This window comes from Bos javanicus, chromosome 22 (assembly GCF_032452875.1).
Source record: "Bos javanicus breed banteng chromosome 22, ARS-OSU_banteng_1.0, whole genome shotgun sequence".
Lineage (NCBI taxonomy): Eukaryota > Metazoa > Chordata > Mammalia > Artiodactyla > Bovidae > Bos > Bos javanicus.
In genome coordinates this window covers 44,580,983-44,602,351 of record NC_083889.1, presented here as the reverse complement: position 1 = coordinate 44,602,351, position 21,369 = coordinate 44,580,983, and the positions used below count along the sequence as shown (strand labels likewise).

General features: G+C 41.4%; 1 protein-coding gene across 9 annotated transcripts in view; it reads right to left on the bottom strand.

The window, feature by feature from the left end:
- The window catches only part of ERC2 (ELKS/RAB6-interacting/CAST family member 2), a 993,593-nt gene that overhangs the window by 962,150 nt on the left and 10,074 nt on the right, over positions 1 to 21,369 (bottom strand). The window contains exon 2 of one of the 9 annotated variants that reach the window (XM_061396629.1): positions 21,208 to 21,356. The exons of the other annotated variants lie outside the window; for them this stretch is intronic. The gene's annotated coding sequence lies outside the window, so the exon portion shown is untranslated. The remainder of the gene's footprint in view (positions 1 to 21,207; positions 21,357 to 21,369) is intronic. 9 annotated transcript variants of the gene reach the window in all.

Here is a 21,369-nt window from a genome sequence, read left to right as displayed (position 1 = left end):
ACTAGACCATTCAGGTATGACCTAAATCAAATCCCTTATGATTATACAATGGAAGTGACAAATAGATTCAAGGGATTAGATCTGACAGAGTGCCTGAAGAACTATGGACGGAGTTTTGTGACACTGTACAGGAGGCAGTGATCAAGACCATCCCCAAGAAAAAGAAATGCAAAAAGGCAAAATGGTTGTCTGAAGTGGCCTTACAAATAGCTGTGAAAAGAAGAGAAGCAAAAGGCAAAGGAAAAAAGGAAAGATATACCCATCTGAATCCAGAGTTCCAAAGAATAGCAAAGAGAGACAAGAAAGCCTTCCTCAGTGATCAGTGCAAAGAAACAGAGGAAAACAATAGAATGGGAAAGACTAGAGATCTCTTCAAGAAGGTTAGAGATACCAAGGGAATATTTCATGCAAAGATGGACACAAAAAAGGACAAAAATGGTATGGACCTAACAGAAGCAGAAGATATTAAGAAGAGATGGCAAGAACACAGAAGAGTTATACAAAAAAGATCTTTATGACCCAGATAACCAGTACTCTTGCCTGGAAACTTCCATGGACAGAGGAGCCTGGTAGGCTGCAGTCCATGGGGTCACTAAGGGCACAACATAACAACTTTACTTTCACTTTTCACTTTCATGCATTGGAGAAGGAAATGGCAACCCACTCCAGTGTTCTTGCCTGGAGAATCCCAGGGACGGGGGAGCCTGGTGGGCTGCCGTCTATGAGGTCGCACAGAGTCGGACATGACTTGAGTGACTTAGCAGCAGCAGCAACCACAATGGTATGATCACTCACCTAGAGCCAGACATCCTGGAATGCAAAGTCAAGTGGGCCTTAGGAAGCATCACTACAAACAAAGCTAGTGGAGGTGATGGAATTCCAGTCGAGCTATTTCAAATCCTAAAAGATGATGCTGTGAAAGTGCTGCACTCAGTATGTCAGCAAATTTGGAAAACTCAGCAGTGGCCACAGGACGGGAAAAGGTCAATTTTCATTCCAATCCCAAAGAAAGGCAATGCCATAGAATGTTCAAACTACCACACAATTGCACTCATCTCACACGCTAGCAAAATAATGCTCAAAATTCTCCAAGCCAGGCTTCAACAGTATGTGAACTGTGAACTTCCAGATGTTCAAGCTAGATTTAGAAAAGGCAGAGGAACCAGGGATCAAATTGTCAACATCCATTGGATCACTAAAAAAGCAAGCGAGTTCCAGAAAAACATTTACTTCTGCTTTATTGACTATGCCAAAGCCTTTGACTGTGTGGATCACAATAAACTGTGGAAAATTCTGAAAGAGATGGGAATACCAGACTACCTGACCTGCCTCCTGAGAAATCACTATCCAGGTCAAGAAGCAACAGTTAGAACCGGACATCGAATAATGGACTGGTTCCAAGTTGGGAAAGGAGTTCGTCAAGGCTGTATATTGTCACCCTTCTTATTTAACTTCTATGCAGAACACATCATCCAAAATGCTGGGCTGGATGAATACAAGCTGGAATCAAGATTGCCGGGAGAAATATCAATAACCTCAGATACTCAGATGACACCACCCTTATGGCAGAAAGTGAAGAGGAACTATAGAGCCTCTTGATGAAAGTGAAAGAGGAGAGTGAAAAAACTGACTTAAAATTCAACATTCAAAAAATGAAGATCATGGCATCTGGTCCCATCACTTCATGGCAAACAGATGGGGAAACAATGGAAACAGTGACAAACTTTATTTTCTTGGGCTCCAAAATCATTGCAGATGGTGACAGCAGCCATGAAATTAAAAGACGCTTGCTCCTTGGAAGAAAAGCTGTGACCAACCTAGACAGCATATTCAAAAGCAGAGACATTACTTTGCCAACAAAGGTCCATCTAGTCAAAACTATGGTTTGTCCAGTAGTCATGTATGGATGTGAGAGTTGGACTGTGAAGAAGGCTAAGCGCCGAAGAATTGATGCTTTTGAACTGTGGTGTTGGAGAAGAGTCTTAAAGGTCCCTTGGACTGCAAGGAGATCCAACCTATCCATCCTGAAGGAAATCATTCCTGAATATTCATTGGAAGGACAGATGCTGAAATTGAAACTCCAATACTTTTGATACGAAGAACTGACTCTGAAAAAGTCCCTGATGCTGGGAAAGATTGAAGGCAGGAGGAGAAGGGGATGACAGAAGACAAGATGGTTGGATGACATCACTGACTTAATGGACATGAGTTTGAGCAAGCTCCGGGAGTTAGGGATGGACAGAGAAGCCTGGCGTGCTGCAGTCCGTGGGGTCACAAAGAGTCGGATACGCCTGAGAGTTGAACTGAACTGACAAGGTAAAGCAAAGGCAAATTCCCGTGGCTTCAAGTCCTCCTAAGTCTCGTGATTCCTTCCTGTTCTGAGTCATTTCCAAATCCCTCAGCCCAGATGTGTTTAAGTCTCCTGATATATTTTTAGGTACATGTTTTGACAGTTGGGTTTTTTTTGGTTGCCATCTCCTAATTCTCATTTATCCCATTTTTTTCAGTTCTAAAAAATGAATCTCTGAGAAATAGCAAGATCAACTCTACTCAGTAATCAATAATGCAAGGACTCCTGTTACCCTTTACTGACTTCAAGAAAACCATTTCTATGCTTTTGCAACCACCTATAAATACATTACAGAAAATGAGGTAGCAGTTAAGATCTTACTGTTTTAAATACTATTATGAAGCCAAGATAGGCCCAATCATTGAGCTTTCTTGTAAACTCTCAAAAACACCTTCTTTCTAAACACTAATAGAGGCACAGATGTAGAGAACAAATGTATGGATATCAAGGAGGGGAAGGGGGGGGTGAAATTCAGAGATTGGGATTGACAGTATGCATAAGATAGATAATTAATGAGAACCTACTGTATAGCTCAGGGAACTCTACTCAGTGTTCTGTGGTGACCTGAATGGTAAGGAAATCCAAAAAGGAAGAGATATATGTATATGTACAGCTAATTCACTTTCTTGTACAGCAGAAGCAAACACAACATTGTAAAGCAACTATACTCCAATAAAAGTTAATTTTTAAAAAAATACATGCTTTCTTATATATTTATGATGTACAATCTTAAGGATAAATCAGATCAAACTGGACATAGAAACAGACAAATATGGCTGAATGTAATAAGAAATTAATTGCACACCTTTCACTTTAAAAGCACCTTATAAATAAAATCTGAAGTGCAAAGGTAGGTTCCATTTAGGCTTCAAACACTAAAATAAAAAACTGTACAGGTTTTATGAACCTATATGAATTCTTTCTCCAATTGCATATGGATTCATAAATAAAATAAACACTCATCCACTCACTCTCAAAAGGTTTAAGGACTCTTGAACTATAAGCTCAGGGGGAAAAGATGGAAAGAGCCTTGATTCCAGTCTAACTCAAGTATCTTAGACTATCATGGTCTAGAATGGTCTATTTTAAGAAAAAGTCACTTCCTGCTATCTGCTCTAAATTAGGTTAAGTTTATTTCTGCAGATCTCAGCCTCAGCCCATCACCTGAGCCCTGCTGACAGACCATGTGAGCTGAGATCATCACGATCTCCCAAGATTTATCCCAACTTAAAGTATCCTTTTTTTTTTTTTCTTATTGGCAACCCTAACTTTTAAAATACTTTGTGTCACAGACTACGGTTAATTCTAAAACCTTTCTGGAGGAAGTGGCTGCCCAGGAGCCAGATGCCGCCTGCACGTGTGCAATATATAACTAGTACGGTGCTCTTCAGTTCTTCAATTCTGATCTAGTTGCAGACATAAACAGAAATGGTCCTTTCACATTAAAACCAGACTCTAGCTTCTCCTCAAAAATCTGAAAATCTGACAATGTCAGGTCTGCTTCCTTACATGCCAACAACTGGTCAGAGCCAACCAGCAGCCGTCTCTTCAAGAATGGACATGAATCTTCCAGTTGGCCACAGTTCCCCTCCATTCCCTATTACCTTTTAACAGGCTGATTCCTTCTTTTCATGTTTGCCCCTACAGGCATTTAAATTTTACCGCTTCTATTCATTTGCTGCTGCTGCTAAGTTGCTTCAGTCATGTCCGACTCTGTGCGATCCCATAGACGGCAGCCCACCAGGCTTCCCGTCCTTGGGATTCTCCAGGCAAGAACACTGGAGTAGGTTGTCATTTCCTTCTCCAATGCATGGAAGTGGAAAGTGAAAGTGAAGTCGTTCAGTCGTGTCCAACTCTAGCAACCCCATGGACTGCAGCCCACCAGGCTCCTCCATCCATGGGATTTTCTGCGAAAAAGTACTGGAGTGGGGTGCCATTGCCTTCTCCATCTACTCATTTAAAAGATCTTAAATAAAAATTTGCTCTCCTTTATCACCTGCTTCAAGTCCATCACCAAATCCTATCAATTCTACCGCTAAAATATCTCTCAATCTCTTTATTTCTTATTTCCACTTCTATTATCACCACCCTGTTGCACCAACATCACTGCCTAAGCTCTCCCATACCCACCTAAAGCATCTCCCCTTTCCTAAAACTCCTCCATTTTATTTCTCACACATGAGCTAAACTATTTTAAGGAACAATTCTGATCAAAAAATGTCTTCCCGTACTCACTTAAACCCCTTCCAAGCTTCCCAGTGCTTTTAGACAAAGACCAAAATCCTTCCCATGGTCTGAGGCCACTCAGGATCTTGTTCCAGCATCCTTTCTTGCCACTTTCTTCACTGACTCTGCCTGGGTCTTCTCTCTGTTGCTCAGGTGCATCAAGTCCCTTCCAGTCTCAGAACCTTCATACATGTTGTCCTCTTTGCTGGGCTAATTCCTCTCCATCGTTTTGATCACAGAATACAACAGGATACCCATCCACAAGGTCTATCCCATCCAAATCAGGTCTCTCAGCTATCTTGTCTCAAAGTATAATGCTTTTTCTTATGGTATGAAAGACTTTTTTTTTTTAATAAGAGAAGCTGACTTCATCTTCCCTGCAATGGTTTTCTGAGTGTCTCTCTTGCTTCAACTAAATAGGGTGACCAAGTAGCCTGGATCTTTTAGGTAAGGTATAAGAAAGCCTTTTGTAACCCAACCAAGGCTGCACCTCCTCAGATCCTTGGTTTACAAAATAAGCCATTAAGAAGAGGATATGTACAAAAGATTCTGGAGCCTTCAGGGAAGAAAGTCATTGACACCCAAGTCATGATTCCTAGGATTCAGAATATGTGAGATCTCTGTGAGGAGACAAAAATGGTTGCAAATAAGACTAGAGTTTCCAGAAATAAAGTAATTTCTTCAAGATAACAGACAGTCCATGTTGGTGACTGGGACTCAAGTGACCCAGGAGCCATGGAGAAGTTTGTATGGACAAGCAAGTGGGTGAGACAGAAAGCTCCTTGAGATCCTGCCATGCCAAGCAGAGCCTGTGCGGTGGGGCACAACCCTGTGCATGAGGTGGGGCTGTAAGTCAGGAGGAGTCCATGTAAGTCTATGTCTCCTAGCAGGGTTCCCAACAGCAGACAATGAGACAAGGATTGGGATGCAGAAGGTAATCCCAGGGAATATTGAAGGGAGAGTTTGGTGCTAAGACAAAGAAGTGAAGGAAGCCAATACAGGGTGCATTTTCAAGGAAGTTTCTGCTACAGACAACTGGGTTCAATTCTGCTGAAAGAGCTCCAAGAGACAGTGCAGAACCTGCCTCTTAGGTATACCTCTTTAAAGGCAGAGGGCTGCTCCCCTGGCACTCCCAGTCTGTGCTACGTGGAGACCAAGAAAAAGCTCTCATGTTCCAACACAGGCCACGAGTGCTGAGGAGATGAGGGTGGGGCACCAACACCATCTGCTGCACCATGCACGGCCCACCAGTGGCTGAGCTTGGCCCTGGGAGACAGGATCAGCCTTCCCTCGTGCGACCATACAGTGGTCATCATAGAGGGACCCACAGCATCTTCCATCTGAGAAAGGCCAGTCTCACCAGCAGCACTTTGTGGCACAAAGGTGCAATCCCGTGGCGTAACGGTGGGACAACACATCTCTGGGCTTGGATTTATACCCGTTTCCCCCTCGCTTCAGGGCACTGTAATCCTGCGGTAGGGGTCAAGCAGGAAGATGAGGAAAAATGGAGAGAGATGGGAGGAACCCTAGTGGAAAGACCTAGAACTTCCAGCTAAGCTGGCGGGTGGGTTCTAGCGGTTTTTGTTTCCTCTGGACAAAGGAAAATTGAAGCAAGGTTTCTGAGTATATTATATTATTTCATATAATCCATATATGACCTAAAGCACTTCCCACATTATAATTCCATATTAATTTGTGTGATTCTTTGTTGGAGTCTCTCGACCTTCCTACTTTAAACCCCTACACTGTACCCAGGGCTTAACATTTGTTTTAACATTTGTGGGACCCAGGGCAAGAGTACAAACAGAAATCCAAGTACCATATGTCTATATATTTTATAGTTATAAATTGAGATAAAAAACTAGTAAATAAAATTAATTTTATCTTCTTACCATGACAAATATAAAGATACAGAAGATAAATTTTGAACTTAGAATTCCTGGTCTCTTCAGAGCTTTGGCCAAAACATGATGACAAGAGGCATGTGTTCCCCCAGCCAACAGCCTTCTTGCCCCATTCCTGGCTCAACCACCCCCAGAGGCCTCACACATGTGAACTCCACAGACTGTACACTAACCTAGCTCTGTCTATACCAGGGGCCAGCAAACTTTTCTTTAAAAAGACCAGATAGTAAATATTTTAGGCTTTATGGGCCATTTGTTCTCTGTCACAACTATTCACTCTGCCATTTCAGCACAAAAGCAGTCACAGACAATTTGTGATCAAATGAGTGTAGGTGTGTTTGAATAAAACTTTATTTATAAAAACATGTGTTACGTACACTTAACCCACAGGCAGTAGCTTCCTGACACATGGTCTATACTTTCACAAATAGGTACCCCTCAGCTATGGTTTTTTCAGTACTCATGTACAGATGTAAGAATTGGACTATAAAGAAGGCTGAGTACTGAAGAATTGATGCTTTCAAACTGGTGCTAGAGAAGACTCTTGAGAGTCCCTTGGACAGGAAGGAGATCAAACCAGTCAATTCTCAAGAAAATCAATCCTGAGTATTGATTGGAAGGACTGATGCTGAAGCTGAAGCTCCAATACTTTGGCCACCTGATGTGAAGAAGTGACTCATAGAAAAGACCTTGATGCTGAGAAAGGCAGCAGGAGAAGGGGATGACAGAGGGTGAGATGGTTGGATGGCATCACTGACTCGATGGACATGAGTTTGAGCGAGCTCCAGGAGATAGTGAAGGACAGGGAAGCCTCGCATGCTGCTGCCAAGGATCACGAAGAGTCAGACATGACTTAGGGACTGAACAAGAACAGCAGCAACTCTAGGCCTAACAGTGTACACAGTGGTTTGTCCTCAGAAGGAAAGACTTTGGCAAAGAAATCCAAGCAGACCTTGGACGACCACTCAGGTTCACTTAAGCAGTGGAGGTCCCAGGCCTGTATGTACCCAGAGCTGACTCTGGAATGCCAGGCAGAGGTTCCAGGTGGGAACCTCCATGTGGCCCTACAGACCCCTCCCCCATGGGGAACATGCAGGAAGATGAGGGCCACAGTGGGCCCTCTAAAGCCTCAGGTCCTATGCAGGTGCTCTTCCTGCCCAGAGCTAAGGGTACACAGAACATACATAAAATAGTTTTTGAATATTTGAAAGAATATATATTATGAACTCTTATCATATGATTGAAATCACTTCCATGGCATTTAATGCAATAATTCTGTAATAGTAGCCAGAGAGGTGAGACATAGTATTTTAAAAAAGGAAAGAGAGGACCTCAAAATTAGACTCATGGGGAATCCTATCTCTAATTTCTTAATGTTCAGCTTTAAGTAAATTTCTTTAGTCTGCCAATCTTTATTTTTCTTATCTGTAAAATGAGTATAATAACAGTATTGTCCATAGTGATTTGGGAAAAATTAAGATGATAGAAGAAAAGTAATTATTAGTACAACGTCTAGCACAGAGCTAATACTCAATAAAAGTTAACTTTGATCAGCCCAAGGCTACCAGAACAGGGCACAGTGGTTTTGAACCTGAAAGTTGTCTTAGAATTCTCAGCCCACTAAGCTTGCCTGATTAGACATTCCAGAGTCAAACTTGGCTCTCTATTCAAAAATGCTTAAGACATCAAACATTTTTTAAAACTGGAAAGAAAAATAGACATGTTCCCATTATGTGAAGGCTACAACCCTATATATATATATATATGTATATACACACACACACACATACACACATATATGTAAGTATTGAAAGTCCTAATAATAAGCCTTTTCATACTGTTCATAGGGTTGCCGACAAAGGTCCATCTAATCAAAGCTATGGTTTTCCCAGTAGCCATGTATGGATGTAAGAGTTGGACTATAAAGAAAGCTGAGCACCAAAGAATTGATGCTTTTGACCTGTGATGTTGGAGAAGACTCTTGAGATTCCCTTGGACTGCAAGGAGATCAAACCAGTCCATCCTAAAGGAAATCAGTCCTGGAAACTGACTCCTTGGAAAAGACCCTGATGCTGGGAAAGATTGAAAGTGGGAGGAGACAGGGACGACAGAGGAGGAGATGGTTGGATGGTATCACCGACTCAACGGACAAGCTCCGGGAGTTGGTGATGGACAGGGAAGCCTGGCATGGGGTCTCAAAAAGTTGAACACAACTGAGTGACTGAACTGAATAATAAGCCATTTCCTCTTTACCACAATGACATGAACTGAGGGGAACAAAAAGCCTAGCTTGATGTAGCAGAGATTTTAAAAAATACTTTCTCATCATTTCCAAGAAGCTCTCTGCAACTCAGACACTCTCATCCACATATCACGACTCTCTCCTTTAGTTCCCCCAAACTCATTTTATAATTGCTATTTTCCATGTGCAGATTTAGCATGATTACATGTTCAGCTGCCTTGGCTGTATTTCACAATAAGGTGCTGAAGTGACAGGCTGACTACATTCTATACTACAAGGTAAGGACTCTGTATACCAAGTATTAATTAATTGTACTTTCCATGGACCATTTTTATTTTAATTTGAAACATTATCAATTTCTTCTAAGGGATTAAATTTAAAATCTGGAGCACCTAAAAACTTTTGTTACAGGAACAGACCACTAGGTACTACACAGCTATATCCACAAGTTTAAAATATAGCAAAATCCCAAGCAACAATCAGTAAAAGTAAAATAATTTGAGATGTTAAATCAAATTTTAAGAAAATAATTATGGTTAATATAATATGCTGATTATAACAACATTTTCATTGCTTCATAAAGTTTCATAAATGTAACAAATTAAGTTGATTGCACTGAAGAGATAAATAAGGTTTTTAGATTCATTTTTAAAACATCTGTGCATTTCCTTTAATCTGCAAACGTAAAATGTCAATTGGCAAAGCTCTAGCTATAGTGTACTTACCAAAAAAAAAAAAATTTTTTTCAGGAATTATTGGGTCTTACACTAAAAAAAATCCTCAATCTGTCAACTAACAGATGTTTCAGAGAAAATGACAGAAAGGTAGAAGAACAACTCTACCTCTTTGCCCCTAAACATCCAATCACACAAATATTTTCTACATTTAAAATCAACACGTTAGGATTATGTCTACATAGCCTTTTACTGGAAAAGAATATACACATAATCATATACACAAGGAACATTTTTAGCAAATATTGTAAACTATTCCAAAAAAAAAATACCACAATCAATAGGAAGGGATGGGAAACAGCTTAAATGGGCAGATGAGACAAGCATTCATCTATGTATTCTGGAAAAAAGATACAGAAAAAATGTTATATGCTAACTCTGGGGTCTCTGAAAAATATGATTGATCATCACAGAGGAGTCACATGAGGCTTCAGCAAGGCCCAAGTTCAGAGTGTTTAATAGTATTCAGGAACCACTCTAAAAAGTGAAATTGTAATGAATAAGAGTCAGTTACTGCATTAAGTCATCAAGTTAAAACTCTTAGTGCATAGACAAGGGTAGACTTCTCTAACAAAATATATTAAAAGGGAAATCACGCAGCATAGTTTAAATCTATTCAACAGATATTTCAAGAACAAATCTGTAATATGATTTCTGATCTTCAAGAAACTCAAATTCCTCCATTTCAAAAGGGAACCATAGCCCCTTTATTCAGGTTTACATAAGAAACTCCAGTTACTGTGAAAGGCTGCCAGGTGCTGTGAGCATTGGAAATAGATGAGAGAACCTTTCAGGTAGTGACAGGGTGTGGTCTCATATGGAGAAAATCCTATAAAAGAAAGACAGAATGGTACCAGAGGGAGAAAATCCAGTTTTTAACCTGAGCAAAAACTAAGAAGGAGGGGGCACATCCATAGTTGTCTATATTAAAGAATTTACAAATCTCCTGAGAACTTAAGGTTGTTTTTATTTCAATAATCTAAAAATAAATAATAGAAGGATATTCTTGATCATCACAGCAGCCATGCCCATTGCATTTGAGCAACAAGCTATACCCTAAGGAATCACCATGGGTCAAAGTGAAAGAAAGAAGATGGACTTGGAAATCTAACTGATGTGTCCTTACCCAATGAAAGGTAATGGATGTCAAGTTCCTCAGCATGAAGCAAAGTTTCGCGCAAGTTGGATATTGTGAATACGGTGGGAGAATTGAGTCATCACTCAGCACACAGCAGGGTAGACCAGATGACTGCCAAGGAGCCTGCCCAGAATAGTTGGCATCATATTCCAGTTATAAGCAGCAATTTAGTTAATGTGGTTATATTAATGTTGTTAATTTGAATTAGCAACATGAAGTGTACTTAATTTCTAAATTGATTTAAGTTTTATAAAGATGTAGGAGCTTAGGAAAAAAACCTTACCAGTTTTATGCTTATACCATTAAAGGTGTCATTACAATAACAATAACTTAAGTCAACCCTGGAGTTCTACAAGAAATGACTTTCTTTAAAAGGGATCTCATCTAACTTTGAGAAACCTTGGGTAAGTGATTAAACACATACCAGGCTTGAGTTCTGAAACTCATACTTATCATCTGTTTAACCTTGAGTTAGTTAACAAACCTCTCTGAGCCCTAGTATCTCAGTAAGTAATAATGGCCTCAGGAGGGACAAGAGTTACTTCACAAAAAGGAAGTGCTGCTACTGCTGCTGCTAGGTCGCTTCAGTCGTGTCTGACTCTGTGAGACCCCATACATGGCAGCCAACCAGGCTCCCCGTCCCTGGGATTCTCCAAGCAAGAACACTGGAGTGGGTTGCCATTTCCTTCTCCAATGCATGAAAGTGAAAAGTGAAAGTGAAGTCGCTCAGTCGTGTCCGACTCTTTATGACCCCATGGGCTGCAGCCTACCAGGCTCCTCCACCCATGGGATTTTCCAGGCAAGAGTACTGGAGTGGGGTGCCATTGCCTTCTCCGAAAGAAAGTGAGTCATAACTAAATCAGAAAAAGTGTAAGTGCTCAGCACAGTGCCTGAGACTTGATAAATATCAGTACAACAACCCTCACCATTGTCAATAGTAACTACAGACACATTGTATTCATTTCTTAAAAGATGATCATCATGTTGTCAATAATTAGTCCTTTGTTCTCTATTCATTTCACAAATGACTATAAACAGCATTCAGATTCTGAGTCTCAATGGTCCCTTCAATCTCTATGATCAGTTCTTGAAAAGACAGTAACAATTGCTTCAATTATTAGGAAAAATAATACTAGCTACATAGGTGGTTTTACATGGATCCTGGGAAGAAAACTAGAACATTATGTACAGTATGTTTCTTCCTTATGAGTAAAAGAAGAAAAACAATATTAAATGTGTTGCAAGGGATCTAAAAAGATTAGATGGTTTAAAATGCTACTAAGCAATTTGCACATGAGATAAAATTTTAGCCAGTGCAGCAAAATGCCTCATTTGTTCAAAGTAGTCACTGTCCCTATCTAGTCAGTTCATCTCTAGAGTCTCTCCCTCCCTTTGGGGGAGAATCTTTCTTACCCCATTGACACAAGGCCTGGCCATGTGACTGGTTCTGAAGAATGTAATGTGAGCTGAAATGACACATGCCACATCCAAATAGAAGCTATAAGAGCCATCTTGTGAGTAAACTGTTGTTTTTTTCTTCTCTACCATGAGAACACAGTTGATCTTAGCCAAAAGACTAAGAAGCTGGACTGTGAAGAAAGCTAAGCACCGAAGAATTGATGCTTTTGAACTGTGGTGTTGGAGAAGACTCTTGAGAGTCCCTTGGACTGAAAGAAGATTCATCCAGTCCATCCTAAAGGAAATCAGTCCTAAATATTCATTGGAAGGACTGATGCTGAAGCTGAAACTCCAATACTTTGGCCACCTGATGCAAAGAACTGACTCACTGGAAAACACCCTGATGCTGGGAAAGATTGAAGGCAGGAGGAGAAGGGGATGTCAGAGGATGGAGATGGTTCGGTGGCATCACTGACTCAATGAACATAAGTCTGAGTAAACTCTGGGAGTTGGTGATGGACAGGGAAGCCTGGCAAGCTGCAGTCCATGGGGTCACAAAGAGTCAGACATGACAACCACTGAACTGAACCATGAGAAGAGCTCCTTCAAGGAAGGGACCACTCCTTCAGCTTGAGCCCCAGAATAAAGACAATGTGGGGTAGACCCATGCAGTACCCAAGAGACAGAAGTAAGCCACCGTGATACAGAGTTGTTATCTCAGTGTAACTTGACAATATCTGACTAACACACCCAGCTCCCTCAAATGCAGTACTAAAACAAAATATTTAATATTTAGGTTAAAATACAGAGTAACATTTCCTCACTGATTGATCTCTCATTTCTTTTCTCCTTTTGCCACAGTACCAATCTAATGTCATCTTTTCAGGGACAAAATGTCTCATGTTAGATCTCTAGATAAATGCAAAGCATTTGTAAATGATGTTTTTTTCAGACAGATACACAGAACCAACCATTTTAACTGCCTCTAAATGTATTCTCTTTATCATTCTTGGGCCTTGATTTCTTCCCTAACAAATAGGTGCTCCTCATGCTTGGACATCAAGATGAAGATAATTATTAGAAAGGCTCAAAGGAGGATAAATCCTGCTGAGGTAATGTAGTTGCATCAATGGGCATGGAAGGAAACTCATGACTCCGTGGTCAGCACATGTGTGAGTGCCTGCCCCGAAGCAGAGCCCCATGAAGAGTCCAGTCATGCCTGGCCCAGGAATGCATCCCCACTGGATGTCAGGAGAAAGGGGACCCATACATCTGCTACCTGTGATTCCAATTACAATGGATCTATGAGTTCGAAATTGCCCCATATGATGCCACTGTCTTCCCTGCAGCATTTTGCAAAACAGATGATTCAACTCTGATAGGTGCTTGAAGGCAATAACCACATCTCATTCATCTTCAAATCTCAGTACTATTACACTTATAACAGCACTCAGTGTAGAGCAGTTAAAAGCAAGGGCTTTGAGTCAAGAGTCCAGAATTCAAATTCTAGCTTTTCTACTTACTTGGGTAAAGACCTTGTAACAAATGCCCTTAAGTGCCCCACTAACGTCCCTCTGACTTGAACATTTTAGAGTGCCCCAGAGGACTTCACACAGCCAACATCAGCATCTCTGCTGAGGGACTCTTTTGAACCCTGGAAAACTATTCTACTTTTGCAAGGGGTGGGATGTAAGCACCAGGGAATTAACCACTCTTAAAAACAATTGACAGGGGCTTCCCTAGTGGCTCAGTGGTAAAGAATCTGCCTGCCAGTGCAGGAGACATGGGCTCAATCCCTAATCCAGGAAGATCCCACATGCTGCAGAGTAACTAAATCCATGTTCCATAACTATTGAGCCTGTACTCTAGAGCCTGGGAGCTGCAACTACTGAAGCCTGAGTGCCCTAGAGCCTGTGCTCTGCTACAAGAGAAGCCACTGCAATGAGAAGCCGGCACATCGCAGCTAGAGAGTAGCCCCCACTTGTCGAATCTAGAGAAAGAACTGCACAGGAACGAAGAATCAGCACAGCCAAAAATAAATAAATAAAATTATTTTTTTTAAAAACTGACAAATAACTATACACTAATGTTCATAGATACATTACTCATAATAGCAAAAATGTAGAAACAAACCAAATGTCCATTGACAGATACACAGATAAACAAAATGTAGTATATAAATACAATGGACTATTATTTATCCTTAAAGAGGAAGGAAACTTCAATACATGCCATAGCATGGATGAGTCTTGAAAACATTAAGCTAAGAGATGTAAGCCAGACACAAAAAGACAAATATTGCATGATTCCACTTATAGAAGGTAACTAGAATAATCAGATTCATACAGGCAGACAGTAGAATAGTGGTTGCCAAGGGCTGGGGGCAGGAGGCAATGGGGAGTCATTGTTTAATGGGCACAGAGTTTCAGTTTGCGATGATAAAAAAATTCTGGAGATCGAGAGTGGTTATAATTACACAAAACTGTGAATGGACTGAATATGACAGAACTGGACCCTTAAAGATGGTTTAAATGATAAACATTATGTGTATTTTACCACAATAAAAAATAAATTCTCTAAAAGGAAAGAAAAAGCAACCGACAGAAGTTGGTGGTTATACACCCCTGTTTCCTCAACCCTACATGAGATCATACGCAGACAAGTGTTTTACACTATTCTTCAGAGTTTCCTTGTAAGATTAAACTCCAGTCATCACTGTAGTAACTTGCTGAATAACATCCCAGCTATCGGCTGCCTTCTCCTCCCTATCTTACATCCATGTTCGCCTACTGGTATTCCCTGTGTGTCCCAAACAATTACTTGTACTAGAATACCAAGATAAGTATTCTAGAAAGCTTCTGTCTTTCTGGGAGAAGCTAAACTAAGACACACAGGCAAGTTCCTTAACTTCTCTAAGTGCTAATTTCCTCATTTTGAGAAATAACACTTGGATCATGGAGGTACTGCCAAGATTAAAAGAGATAATTCTTGATTAGCGCAATGTCTGACACACGGAAGGTACTCAAGATGGGTTTTTGAACTTCTGGCCAAATAGTTATTTGCCATTTTGATAAACCGTCTCTCTCAGTCAGGAAAGACTAGAAATCCAAGAGTTATTCTTTCCCATATTCTATCTGATTAACACCTCCCATGATTTCACATTCATCATTTAACCACAAGAAGCATGAAAAGGAAATGGAATTTTGCACCCAACACAATTCTTTGCTTAAAAGTGGGCACAGCTCATGAAGGAAACAAGCTCCCAAATATCAATCAGCATTTCCAAGGCAGACAGATCACTGTCATACCCTCCTGACCAAGGGAATCAGAGGGCAGTGGGTTTAATTGTACACAAACCTTAATTCTTACCCATCTTTCTTTATGGCTACAAATATACCATCTCGGCATCACTAAGGCATATGATGAGGACTAAAATGTATTTTGATTTAGATCATACCTGAATGGTCTAGTAGTTTTCCCTACTTTCTTCAATTTAAGACTGAATTTGGTAATAAGGAGTTCATGATCTGAGCCACAGTCAGCTCCCTGTCTTGTTTTTGTTGACTGTATAGAGCTTCTCCATCTTTGGCTGCAAAGAACATAATCAATCTGATCTCAGTGTTGACCATCTGGTGATGTCCATGTGTAGAGTCTTCTCTTGTCTTGTTGGAAGAGGGAGTTTGTTAGGACCAGTGCATTCTCTTGGCAGAACTCTATTAGCCTTTGCCCTGCTTCATTCCGTATTCCAAGGCCAAATTTGTCTGTTACTCCAGGTGTTTCTTGACTTCCTACTTTTGCATTCCAGTCCCCTATAATGAAAAGGACATCTTTTTTGGGTATTAGTTCTAAAAGGTCTTGTAGGTCTTCATAGAACCATTCAACTTCAGCTTCTTCAGAGTTACTAGTTGGGGCATAGACTTGGATTACTGTGATATTGAATGGTTTGCCTTGGAAACAAACAGAGATCATTCTGTCATTTTTGAGATTGCATCCAAGTACTGCATTACGGACTCTCTTGTTGACCATGACGGCTACTCCATTTCTTCTGAGGGATTCCTGTCTACAGTAGTAGATATAATGGTCATCTGAATTAAATTCACCCATTCTAGTCCATTTGAGTTCGCTTATTCCTAGAATGTCGACATTCACTCTTGCCATCTCTTGTTTAACCATTTCCAATTTGCTTTGATTCATGGACCTGACATTCCAGGTTCCTATGCAATATTGCTCTTTACAGCATCTGACCTTGCTTCTATTAATTAAAAGACGCTTACTCCTTGGAAGGAAAGTTATGACCAACCTAGATAGCATATTCAAAAGCAGAGACATTACTTTGCCAACAAAGGTCCGTCTAGTCAAGTCTATGGTTTTTCCTGTGGTCATGTATGGATGTGAGAGTTGGACTGTGAAGAAGGCTGAGTGCCAAAGAATTGATGCTTTTGAACTGTGGTGTTGGAGAAGACTCTTGAGAGTCCCTTGGACTGCAAGGAGATCCAACCAGTCCATTCTGAAGAAGATCAGCCCTGGGATTTCTTTGGAAGGAATGATGCTAAAGCTGAAACTCCAGTACTTTGGCCACCTCACGCGAAGAGTTGACTCACTGGAAAAGACTCTGATGCTGGGAGGGACTTGGGGCAGGAGGAGAAGGGGACGACAGAGGATGAGATGGCTGGATGGCATCACTGACTCGACGGACGTGAGTCTGAGTGAACTCCGGGAGTTGGTGATGGACAGGGAGGCCTGGCGTGCTGCGATTCACGGGGTCGCAAAGAGTCGGACACGACTGAGCGACTGAACGGAACTGAACTGAAAATGTATTTAGTCTTTTTCTGTTCCACAGTGTACCAAAGGAAACCATGGAATCATGAAAATCCATTGAGGTATATCCTTTCCTAGGTCCATTGTATTTTCTTTGGTTTATCTTTACTGGTTTGCCAAAAGACAGTGAATTTTGTTAAGCACTATGACCAACAATGCCACTAAGCAAACCAAAAGAGTCCAGCCCTGGTGGACTTTTCTACATAAGACTGGTGAGTTCAATTACTATCTATTACTTTTGCAGAAAATACCTTTCTCAATATACATGTATATTTTTAAAGCTGAACAAACAGTTAATTAAAGCTGAACAAAAAGTTGACAACAGTTATGTTAAAAAGGGAAGCTCTGTTCTCCAAAACCAATAAGTGACAAAATCCCAAGTTACATGTTGATTTTTATCATTATCCACAAAGCTTTTTTCCAAAATTCCCTATGTCCATAGCCCGTATCTTCTTTCTTATCCCTCACAACTAAATAGAGTTGGTCACCTTAAGTCCACGGCCTCTGACTGAGTACACACCATCTACACTGGGCATTTTTAATAGTGTCATCTTTGCCTCAATTACATTATGTTTATGAGGCTCATATTTCTCACCTTATTACTGTCTGTTTTTCCATTTCCACTTACTTTTATAAAATAATGAGAAGATTAAAGAAACACTCAAATGATTACAAAAACTCTGCTATACAAACATGGTGATGTTGTTGAACTGTTGGGTTGACCAAGGGTTTTTACCTGAACAAACTTTTTGGTCAACTCTATAAAACTATTTTTTAGCAGGTAAGGCCATGATATAGCAGCTCAAATGTTGATTTACAAGCTGAAGCACAGAAGTCAAGATTAATATATGAAAGACAGTTTATCATGCTACCATCTAGACTACAAAAATCATACAGAAGTAAAGTCATAGGCTGCTGAGATATATGGCACACTGAAAACAATTTCAGCACATAACTCTCAGTCTTGTACATCTCACAGAATAATTAAAACATTTTCACTCATGAACTTTCTTACACCAGTTTCAGAAGCCGTACACTATGAATTACTTCAACTATTTCCTTCGATTGGTCTAACAAAGTCTGTTTAATTGCACCCATTAACTGCAAACATTTTAAAACAAGATCTATACTCTGTGCTCTGCTCAGAACTCACTGAAAAGAACCTGATCCCACACGACATCCACTACTACTACTACTAAGTCGCTTCAGTCGTGTCCGACTCTGTGCGACCCCACAGACAGCAGGCCCACCAGGCTCCCCTCCCTGGGATTCTCCAGGCAAGAACACTGGAGTGGGTTGCCATTTCCTTCTCCAATGCATGAAAGTGAAAAGTGAAAGTGAAGTCGCTCAGTCGTATCCAACTCTTCTCAACCCCATGGACTGCAGCCTACCAGGCTCCTCTGTCCATGGGATTTTCCAGGCAAGAGTACTGGAGTGGGGTGCCATTGCCTTCTCCCACAACATCCACAGAGATGCTCAAAAAACAACATCCCACTCTGGATCTTTTATCAGGAGCATCTTCACCTGCAGAAAGTGTGTTTGGTCAATGAAATCAGGGTGGACACTGCTAGGATTCCCAAGACCATATTCATAATCTTTCCATTGTTTTCCAGGTCATCCTGCTAATACCCAGTGTCAAATTCCATACTCCCACCAATACCAGAAGCAGGTAGTTATTGCCACGAAAGTGGAATGAAGGAAGAATAAAGAGAATTCAGCATCTCTGACTGTGTCATTCCGCTACTAAAACCCTTTGATGGTTAAGCTACAGTCTTAATGGCTGTTACTCTTCCTGGCCTCTCTCACCAGCCGCCACCCCAAGCCAAGCTAATTTCCAGCTCCACAGGTCTACTTTAATATCCCCAAGCCCCCAAACTTCCAATCTCTTGTTCATCTTTGGATCTGGACTCTTCCCTCTGTTACTGTACCATCAAAACCCAAGTCCACACCAGCTAACTCCACTTCCTGTTCTACCTCACCTTAGGTGTTAACCTTCTTCTAGACATCTCCCTCCATCATTCATCCATGAATCTCCTCAGTTCTCCTGGAGGAAGACAGCCTGGGTATTCCCCCATAAGAGCTCCCACTCCAGTAGCCTGCTTACTTGCTTAGTCCCCCACTAAAGGCTCAGGCCCTCCCCCCTGAGCCCCTCAAAATCACCTGCTCTGTATAGCTGCATCCCCTGTGCCAGCAGAGAGCTGGCATGAAGCAAGCACACACATATAGAGTGAATACATAATATAATGGCTTAACTCTTTGTTAATAAAGTCCATCATGAAAGCATACTGGCCAGTTTTGTTTTCCAGGACAAAGTCATTAATAAAATCGCAGTTACTTAGTTGATCCTTTGCCAAAAAATATGCTGTAAAAAAAATTAGTTTAGACCTGGAGAAGGGCCAGATGATTTTGATATATATCAAGAAAGAGAAAAATAAGCAGAAAGCTAGTGGTAAAGCCAGGAATAGAATTTAGGTCTCTTGACTCACAGGTCAGGGCTCACATCTCTATATCCAAAAGAATCTGCTCTGAAGTTATTCTAAGTAACTATTCACATTGCTGATTTTAAGGACGTCCTGTCAACGTATTCAAAGTCTGTGTATGAAGATAGTTCTTTCTCAGGCTTAACAAGAATGGAAAGAATTTTCCTTACACACCCCTACTAACTGCTCCATGCTTGCGAGCCTGATGAACAGCAGTTACTGACACTCAGGGGCTTTTGTATTCACCCAGCATCTAACGGGGTCTATTTCAATGAGCTTCTAAGAAGGCCAAGCTTTCACTCCATTTGCTACCCAACCTCCTGCATCCCCCCATGGAGAAGTTTCAGACACAAGATGACTGCTGCTTCTGCTGCTGCTAAGTTGCTTCAGTCGTGTCCGACTCTGTGCGACCCCATAGACGGCAGCCCACCAGGCTCCCCCATCCCTGGGATTCTCCAGGCAAGAACACTGGAGTGGGTTGCCGTTTCCTTCTCCAATGCATGAAAGTGAAAAGTGAAAGTGAAGTCGCTCAGTCGTGTCTGACTCTTAGCGACCCAGTGGACTGCAGCCTATCAGGCTCCTCCATCCATGGGATTTTCCAGGCAAGAGTACTGGAGTGGGGTGCCATTGCCTTCTCCCCACAAGATGGCTAGAGAACCAAAATGGGGTGGGGGAGAGTGTAGAGGGAATTTGGGAATTTTACCCAAAATGAACAAAAAACAATCACCAGGAGGAAAGAAAACACATCTAAAGCCCTCTCCTGAGAGCTAAACGTGGAAAAGGATCAACAACACTGCTCCACTAGGATCCTGCCCTTTGAACCAGAGCCTTGCTTCTCCAGGGATGGCAGTTAGCTTGGAGCCAGCCAGCAGGAAGGCAGAATGGCTAACATGACTTAAAACAGGAACAAGAAAGCCATCATGGTAGGAGTCTGGCATCTACACCAGGTTGACCAAGAATATAACTAGAGATCAGACCAATCTCACGTCTTACAGAACCACTCAGCCTTCCACCTTCAGAGTGTTATTCTCCACCCTCAAAGCAGCCCCCAGACTCCAAATCACCTTGGGGCCCTACTTTCAATCACTCTGGGCCCACAGAGGATGTACTGCCATCCTTCACTCTCACCTTGTTTTAGAGAAACCTGCTACATAGAACAGTAACTACCGAGCACAAGTTGGTATAATTCCTTACATAAAACCCTGCCCTTTCTTGCTATAATTAGCCATACTGTTTTAAGGGAAAGCCTCTCACAGTTCACAGAAGGATCTGAGTGTATTCTTAAAGAACACACTGCTCAATTCCCATTCAAGCTCTTGTCTTCTGAACCACTAAGAAGTTGCCTTGAATTAATAGTGTGCTCTTAATACACTTACAGGGGAAGGCACTTTGCTGCCTGTGATTCATTCATATTCTGAAATCACAGAATGACAACTACCTTTAGGGGTGGAAAGCTGTAAGGCAGGAAGAAAGATGGAATGTTATTAGACTCCCATGCATACACATAGATGTGCGTGCACACACTGCACATACACAGGAGAAGTAAGAGAGCAAAATATAGACTTTGAAGAAAACACAGCAAAGTAAAACTGCTGGTATAAGGTATCTATAAACATTGCCACTGGCCTTTCATCTATAGGTATACTTAGCCCAGAGAGAGCTGGTATAAGGCAGCAACGAACATTGTCACCCACCTTCCATCTATAGGTGTACCTACCCCAGAGAGAGCTTCTGGTATAAGGTGTCTATCAACGTTGCCACTGGCCTCCCATCTACAGGTGTACCTACCCCAGAGAGAGCTGCTGGTATAAGGCATCTATGAATGTTGCCACTGGACTTCCATCGACAGGTGTACCTACCCCAGATATACCCAGCAACCCAACCCATCCTCCCCATCTGCTGGAGCTGCAATCTCACCATTAACTTCCAGGAAAAAGTCATCACTTAGCTCCTTCCTAAAAGTGCTGGCTGCCTTTATTTTCTTCTCTTGCTCTCCCTTTTAATTTTGTTGAGTGCCCACTAGGTGCCAGCAACTAGAGATTTCCTGGAACTTCAAAGAAACACATCTGAAAAATGAAA